The following is an 8,877-nucleotide window of genomic DNA, read 5'->3' as shown; positions in this document are numbered from 1 at the left end:
AGCCTGTCGTGGTGTGTGTGTGTTTGGGTGTCGGTGTGGCAGAGCCTGTCCTGGTGTGTGTGTTCAGGTATTGGTGTGGCAGAGCCTGTTCTTGTTGGTGTGTTTGGGTGTTGGTGTGGCAGAGCCTGTCCTGGTGTGTGTGTGTTTGGGTCTCAGTGTGGCAGAGCCTGTCCTGGCGTGTGCATGTTTGGGTGTCAGTGTGGCAGAGCCTGTCTTGGTGTGTGTGTTTGGGTGTCATGTGGCAGAGCCTGTCCTGGTGCGGGTGTGGGTGTGGCAGAGCTTGTCCTTGTGTGTGTGTTTGAGTGTCAGTGTGGCAGAGCCTGTCCTTGTGTGTGTGTTTGGGTGTCGGTGTGACAGAGCCAGTCCTGGTGTGTGTGTGTGTGTCTGTGTGTCAGCGTAACAGAGCCTGTCCTGGTGTGTGTTTGGGTGTCAGTGTGGCAGAGCCTGTCCTGATGGGTGTGTGTGTTTGGGTGTCGGTGTGGCAGAGCCCGTCCTGGTGTGTATTTGGTTGTCTGTCTCCCGGCACTTTACTTACTGTAGGAATAAATGGAACTATGTAATTTTTACTTATCCAGAGATAAAACACCCTCCTGAATTTGTAGTCAGTTCAGAGGACAAAACATTCTAGTCCCAGAAATCAGTGAGAGGAAAAGTAAAGGTTTTGTGTTATTTATTCTATTTCAATAAGCAGATGTTATCACAAAGGTATAGCCGCATAAACTTGGATAGTGGTTGGGATCTTCAGAGTCTGTGAAACCCAATTTAATTGTAAGGCATGATTTAATTCTGCTCTACAGGGGACAATTCCCTTTGGTTTCACAGTCCTATCCTCTTAAGGGAGAACCTTTTTCATACACAGACTGGCAGAACTGGAACTTTTTCATCTAAAAGTTTTTGCAGTAGCAAATGTTTTGATTCCATTATGTCTAATCTCTGTAATTTATTTGGGCCTTTTAACTCTTTTGGTTTCTGGGATTTTAATACAAATAATGTGATGATTTATAGTTATTTGTATGCATGAGGGGTGCGTGTGGGTACAAGAGCTCGACCACACGATAATATATATGGGGCTGGTGTCGAAATGTTTCGAGGGCTGCTTTTCATTCCCAGTCCGGCCTGGGCCTGCATAACAATTTCAGGGTAATCCCGAGGGAGCGGTGTCAATCCTGGGGTACAATGGAGGTCTTAGGGTCTGAGGATGTTATGGTCCAAAAAGTGATGTGATCTGATGTTGGGACAACATCCCCTGGAATAGTCTGCGCGATAGCCCGGCCAGAGTTCCATAGGCATGGCTGGGTAAACCCCAGTCCTAAAGACTGTGTTAGTAAGGCAGTTTCAAACCTTGAAACGAAATTTAATTGCAGCCTAAAAGAACTATAAGCTATATGCGGATCATCACCACTCTGCTCCACCCAAGTATCGATGTGGTGACAAGGTCTGGCTATCAAAGAGCCAATGCTTTCGAAAAAATGTTGGGCCCAAATATATTAGTCCCAACAGCATTATAAAAGTCATCAACCCAGTAACAGTCCGACTTAACACAGTTTTTCATGTCTCTTCGGTGAAACCGTGGGTTGCAAACCCCTTTCCTAACCGAATTAGGCTACAGCCCAGAAGAACGCTCGTGGGAACCAGTTGATCAAGTATATGCTCCTGCATGCATACAGATCTTTCACAGACCCCATCTTCTTAAACCAGTTCTTCATCACTCCCGGAGGTTGTGGGGAGGGTCCTGTAAGGCAATTACCCATGGGAGCCAGGACTACCCACCAGCATCCTCCTCTTCTCTCCGTGAAACCTTATATTTATAAGGCAGGCCGCATTCTTGGTTCGGCAGTGTCGCTATGTCGACAGAAGACATGATCACGTTACTTGCGCTCGGGGACCTCCCGCTCAACTATTTAAAGCTACCACACACTAATGCAGGTGCTGCTCTCTGACTAAATATTTTCTCAATAAATATATTGCTGTGTTAATACAATATATTATTCCAGGTAGGAAAAGTTCTCTTTAACTCTCGAAGACTTAAAGAATGGTATAGTCTTTAGGCATAAAAATCTAAAATTTATGAGCTTGATATCACCTGCCTTAAAGAAACAGTTTAAACAGGAAAAAAACAGGAAAAAAAAAACCAATGTTCCACGTGAAACAATAAAATCAATACTTCCCCACACTAAAAGCAGCTTCCATAAACACTCTTCCTTAAGACGTATACGAAATTCAACAGCAAACAATGGAGCGCATATACATGGGAGAAAAAAATAAATACCAATAGTGTAATATGTAAACCAAATGATAATTAAATAAAGTGTAAGATCCACTCACAAACGGGCTGGATATATGAAGCTCATCAAAAACGGACTCTGGATATACTTGAATATTAGAAGCTGTAAAACCAAGGAGAACCACAATGGTGAAGTATCTTAAAGCCGCAATGAAATAAATCAAAATTGCACTTACATAAAAGAAGTGGTTTTATTGTCTCCTGAAGAAGCCGACGTACTATCGGCGAAACGCGTCGAGACCAATAAAATTTGATATTTTACAGCTGTCTACCGGAGTATCCTATGTATCTGGCATTTGCACATTACTCTTTGAGTTGTGCCACTTCTTTTATGTAAGTGCAATTTTGATTTATTTCATTGCGGCTTTAAGATACTGCACCATTGTGGTTCTCCTTGGTTTTACAGCTTCTAATATTCAAGTATATCCAGAGTCCGTTTTTGATGAGCTTCATATATCCAGCCCGTTTGTGAGTGGATCTTACACTTTATTTAATTATCATTTGGTTTACATATTACACTATTGGTATTTATTTTTTTCCCCCATGTATATGCGCTCCATTGTTTGCTGTTAAAGAAACAGTTTACCATATTTCTGAATATTTATGTGGATTAATGTAACTATTTTATAGGCTCAAGTTTTTGAAATGTTAGTTTAATTTGTAAATCGTAAATCGCCAACTGTTGTACACCTTGCTAAACACAAATACAGAAGTTTAAAGACACTGGAGCACTTGGATAGGATAAATCAACCACAAAAATGTAAAAGGGACCATGCAGCTATCCTATGTACATGCTAGCTAGAATGTCCTTTTAAAAGGCATAGGACCAAGGTGTGACACCATATTCTAGTGGTCAGCTGTAAGAACAGAGGTTGAGTCCCAGGGCAGCTAGGGCTGCTTTCCTTGGTTATCCTTAGGCCACTGTCAATGTTTAATCTACTGCTGGGTGCAAGTGCAGTATTCCTAGTTGGCCCTCAGGGCCTACCATGCTTTGTCCCCCTCCTCACACATTATGTCTTCTCTGCAGTCCATTGACATGTGGTATCTCTCTTCTTAATGTCAAATCATTGGTAACACGCCCCACTCCATGCCCATTCCTTTTTTAACTGGGGGTGTTGGTGGTATCATAGGGTCCTGTGAATAAAAGTTTTAGGGTCATGTCACTGCCTTGTATTAAGTCACCCTGTATCAGTCAGGTGTTTATAGTATTTGTATCATGCATTGGCAAGAGCTATGGTTTCTTTTTTGTTTATGATTGTTTCAAGAAAACTACATAAAAGATCTAATTATTTTAGAATTTGTGTTTCTTGTGAGCATTAACAAAATACGCCACTATTCTACAGACTCATATATATTTCTAAAAACAGTGCTCCATGCATTACACATATTTCAGTGTCTGCTACCTACAGGACACAAAGCAAGCATATAATATATCACATTTGCAATATTTTTTTGGTTTCCTGTAGGCTTCTTTTCTTTCATTTCCCTTTTGTTGCCCCGCCCAAGTTATGACTCACTAAGCTTTTAGTTTTCAATACTTCTGTCTAGCTCTTTGGCTATTATGCATCTTTCCAGACTTGGATAAACTGATTTTGTGCAGTGGGGTTAACTACATTACATTGATGGAAAAATAATCAATAGATTTTGAACTCATGTGAAGGACTTTTTACAAAGGTAAGATTTATTTTCTTAAAATATATATATATATATATATCTATATCTATCTATCTATCTATCTATCTATCTATCTATCTATCTATCTATCTATCTATCTATCTATCTATCTATCTATCTATATATACACACACACACATATACACACACAATTATAAAGCAACAATATCATAAAGGAAATATCTAATGCCCTGTACAGGTTCTAGAAGATTCCTGAGACTAAAACAAAGATAACATTTATTTGTTTCATTTAGTAATGATGCTTTTGTAGTGGTGCCAAATGTATATGTTTAAAGTGTACAAAAATGTACTCTCTTAGAAACACCTGTGACTGTCTTATATATGTACAAGGTTTGCATTAGACTTATACACCACTTCTCTGCCTCACTTACACAAAAAAAAGGAAGTAGCAGCAGTGTCAGCGTTTTTGTCATGTACAACCATAAATGATGAAAACATTTCCGGCATTGATAATTCAGTTAATTTTGCACTGAAATGTGAAAACTGTGGGTCCAGGAACCAAACAGGCCATCTAGATCACTTCAAATAGTATGTGAGCAGTCATGCTAATGTTAATTTTGGCATGTATGGTTTATATACCCCACCGTGGAGGTGGTAAAAGTATGAATCCACATAGTCAAAAATAGCAGGATGAACAGCTGTTGTTTTCTTTTATCATGTGATATTTTACTATGTACACATAAACTTGTTTAGCATTCTCAGTTTATTCTGCATAGAAGCAAGACAAAACAAACTATTGTTCTCTAGGTAGTTCTGCATTTACCACTAACCCCACTTGTTTTAACCATTATATTCACATTATATTTACATATGCCTATGCCTTACCCCTACCTCTCTGTAAAGATATGTAACATATACCTGTGTATTTACTGTATTTGCTCAAATATGACAAGTTTTTTTCAGAGCAAATGCTCTTAAAAATATCCCTTGTCTTATATTCAAGATCATCTTATAATCCAACCTAAAATAGAGGTCTGACTAATCGATAAAATCGAAAATGAAAACCGTTGTCCATGATTTTCATTATCGATTAGTTGAATCGATAAAATCGAATATAAGATCAGGGTTTTTTTTCAGAGCAAATGCTCTGAAAAATACCCGTTTTATAATCCGACCTCAAATAGGGGTCGGACTATAACACATCCGCCGGGGCTTCCATGATGAAGTGCTGGCATGACATGACCTTGTGGTGCTCCATCATAGAAGCCCCAGCGGACGTGGAGGGCAGAAGCGGAGGTTGTCTGCGTGCATTGTGCAGACGTTCACCGTCTGCCAGAGAGGAGGATCCAGGTGCCCTTCAGCGCTGCAGAGGATATTCCTCTCTGGCAGCCGGTGGGCGGCTGCACAATACACGTGGACAACCTCCGGCTTCTGCCCTCCAGTTCCGCTGGGGCTTCTATGATGGAGCACCGGTGTCACGTGACATGGCGATCGTTGCGATGCAGTTGTTTAATAGCAGCCTGTACATGTATGGGCTTTGTCATTATTACATTTCACTGCAAACCCGTACATGTACAGGTTTTGTCGTTAAGGGGTTAAATAAATATAGTTTTTTTTATCCGATTAATTGATTGATCGAATGAAATACTAATGATCTGTGTTGCACAAAGAAAACTCTGCTTTGTGGTATAGCATCCAATCTATGGATAGATTTGTGGTGTTCTCCCAGTCTCTGTCATGCAAACTGTCATGCATTTTTGAGTTTATATTTGGTGACTCCTGTACATGCATAACATCACACAGAAGCATTTAAAAAAATATATGCAATGTCACTGAAATTGAGAATTGTTGAGACGCATGCCATGTTCATACGCACTGTAACAAACAATTTTGTAATTTCATTTTAAAAAGGTTTTGGGGCTAGTTGCATACCTGGGAAGTTCTGGGCTCCGGCTACCCGGGGTCGTCCCTTGCAGCATGCGGCCAGGACTACCCACGGGCGGTCCCGTGACGACAGTGGGATGTCCTGCTGATGTCTGTGGGATGTCCTGCTGATGTCAGTGGGAGTTCCTGCTGACATCGGGGGTGTTCCCGGTGATGTCAGTGGGAGTTCCCACTGACGTTGGGGGCGTTCACGCTGGTGGCAGCGGGAAACACTCTCATTTAAAGGGAAAATGGGCGAAGAGTGTCAAGATTCCGATCCCGGGACCTGGAGGATTCGGGTCTTGACCCGTTGAAGTGGTGCTAACCCGCCAAACCCGGAAAGTTCCCAGGTATAGCTAGTTGTATACATCATTGTGTGGAATTCTTGCTTAGTTTTCAGTTTAACACACTCATTGGCATTCTCTCTCAGTGAACTAATTCAAATTGAAAGCATGCCGGTAATTAAGCTATAAAAGCATCTCTTACATGCAGGGGTAGGGAACAATGGCGTTTGTAACAGGCACAACATTAAAATGTGCAATTGGCATCAAACACTTCCACAAGCCATGGTTACCCATGTCCTTGTGTGGGCACTTTGCCTATCTCTGTTTTGTTCAATCCTGGGATATAGCTCACTTATTTGTGCAATTATATATTCAAAGCCTCCAAAATTTGTTTCACAGGGTGTGGTCACAGTTGGGACTATGTTATAGGTCAGGGGTAGGCAACCTTGGGCACTCCAGCATTATGACTGTAAGAGCATTATGGGAGATGTAGTCCACAAGACCTGGAGTGCCGAAGGTTGCCTACCCCTGTTATAGGTCTTTACCAAGAATGTTTGTGACCTATTCATAGTTTTATATATTGTATATAAACACTATTGGGACACCTAAAGGAGGAACTGCAATCAACTTTTGACTGCTTCAGAGCTATGGCCAACACCTCTCATGCAGCCATTTCCCAGCAAGAACTCAAAGGGTGACTCTACTCTTATCACGAGGTGTTCCAGATGAATACCCGGATTCTTACATGGATTTTGATTTCCATTCTAATGTCCCTCCTTCTTTGGATGAGGAAGGGGTAATTAAAGAGGATAAATTCTTCGCAGTCGAAGAAAAAGGAAAACTCATCTCAGATCGACATTAAACCTGAAGGATGAGGTACCAGAATCAATACCGGATCCTTTTCAAGGTCATTCCAAAAAACACAGACTTTCCCTGTTCATGATTCCCTTTTGGCTATCATCTCTGAGCAATGGAAGCACCCAGACAGGAAGTTTCTTACTTCAAACCAAAAAAGGAAGCTGTTCCCATTTGATAAGAAAACTACAGATTCCTGGGAAGTCCCCAAGGTGGATGCAGCAGTAGCCAAGGCTACTAAGAAAATGGCAATTCTATTGGAAGATGCATCACATTTTAAGGACCCGATGGACAAAAGGGCTCTTAGAGGTTCTTAGAAGCAGCTGCGCCTAATTTTTGTTCATCAATTGCCATTGCCTCTACCTCCTGTGCTATTAAGCTCTGGATAGATGAGGCTGTAGAAGACCTTGCCTCTATATCTGGGATGGAACAGGTCACCAGAAACTTGTATGATACTTGCTTGGCAGTTGACTTTATTTCAGACGCTGCTATTGAATCCGTACGTCTGCTAAGGCCACGGCATTGTCAGCTGTATCTAGAAGAGCACTTTGGCTGAAATGGTGGATTGCAGATAATGCTTCAAAACACAGGCTCTGCAGCATCCCTTTTCAGGGAAACCTACTCTTCGGGAGTGAGCTTGACTCTATCCTGGAATCCACTACGGGGGACAAGTATTGGTTGCCTCAGAGGAGAGGCCTGCCCTGTTTTCAGGTCCAACTTTTTTTGACCGCCGAGAGAGACGGATAACTACAGATCTTCGTACACAAGACAGGATTCCCAGTCCTTTTGTGACAAACCCTACTCAAGTGGTAGACCCCAGAGGGGTAGGGGAAGAGGTAAAGAGGATAAAGCTAGACGATTCTGATGCCAGTCACCCTCAAGTCGGAGGCTGGGAAGAGATTACATTGGATTACACCAGCAGATCCTCTGAGAAGAGCAGGATTCCTTTCCACGCTGCAAGAATTCATTCACAAGAGGGCTCTAATTCTGGTCCCTCACTGGGAAATAGGGGAAGGTACCTACTCCCTAACTTTTGTGGTACCAAAACCATCCGGGAAATTCAGGTTGAGCTTCAACCTGCGTTCAGTCAACACCTGCATACCATACGTCAGATTTCAAATGGAATCCCTGAGATCCACCACAGAGATCATATCTTTAGGGGACTTCATGGTCTCTATGGATCTTCAGGACGCCTACCTGCACATTCCCATCAGAAGAGACCATCAGAGATACTTCCAACTGGCTGTCCCTTCCCCTCAAGGGAACCGTCATTACCAATTTCAAGCTCTCCCATTTGGGGTAGCCTCTGCACCACGAGTCTTCACAAAGATCATGTTGGTGGTCACAGCCTTCTTCAGACAGAAAAGCATAAAGGTAGTCCCCTACTTAGACGATTGGCTTCTCATAGCAGCCTCAAAACCACTACTGCAGTCCCGCTTGTCAGAAACTCTTCGTGTCCGCCAGAGGCTGGGATGGTTGATTAACTTAAAGAAGTCACAGTTCCTTTCAAGCAGAAGACTTACCTTCTTAGGAATGATTTTAGATTCAGAGACCCAGAAGACGGTTCTCCCAGGAGACAAGATCAGAAGGCTGAAAGATTTCATCCACTCTGTATTGAACAACAAGAAGGTGTCCATCAGATGCATAATGTCTTTACTGGGCCTGATGACTTCATCTCTTTCAGTGGTCCATTGGGAGCTCACTCAAGACCCCCACAGCAGCTCCTGCTGGATTACTGGGACAGATTCACAACGTCATTGCACAAAAAGGTCCTCCTCTCCCCCTTCGTTCTGACCTTGCTTAGATGGTGGCTGTTGGACAGGAATCTCTCCAAAGGCCTTACATGGAAGACTGGATAGTCCTCTTGACCGACGCCAGTTCCAGAGACTGGGGAGC

This window comes from Spea bombifrons, chromosome 7 (genome assembly GCF_027358695.1).
Source record: "Spea bombifrons isolate aSpeBom1 chromosome 7, aSpeBom1.2.pri, whole genome shotgun sequence".
Classification (NCBI taxonomy): domain Eukaryota; kingdom Metazoa; phylum Chordata; class Amphibia; order Anura; family Pelobatidae; genus Spea; species Spea bombifrons.
Note: the sequence above shows the minus strand (reverse complement) of the source record.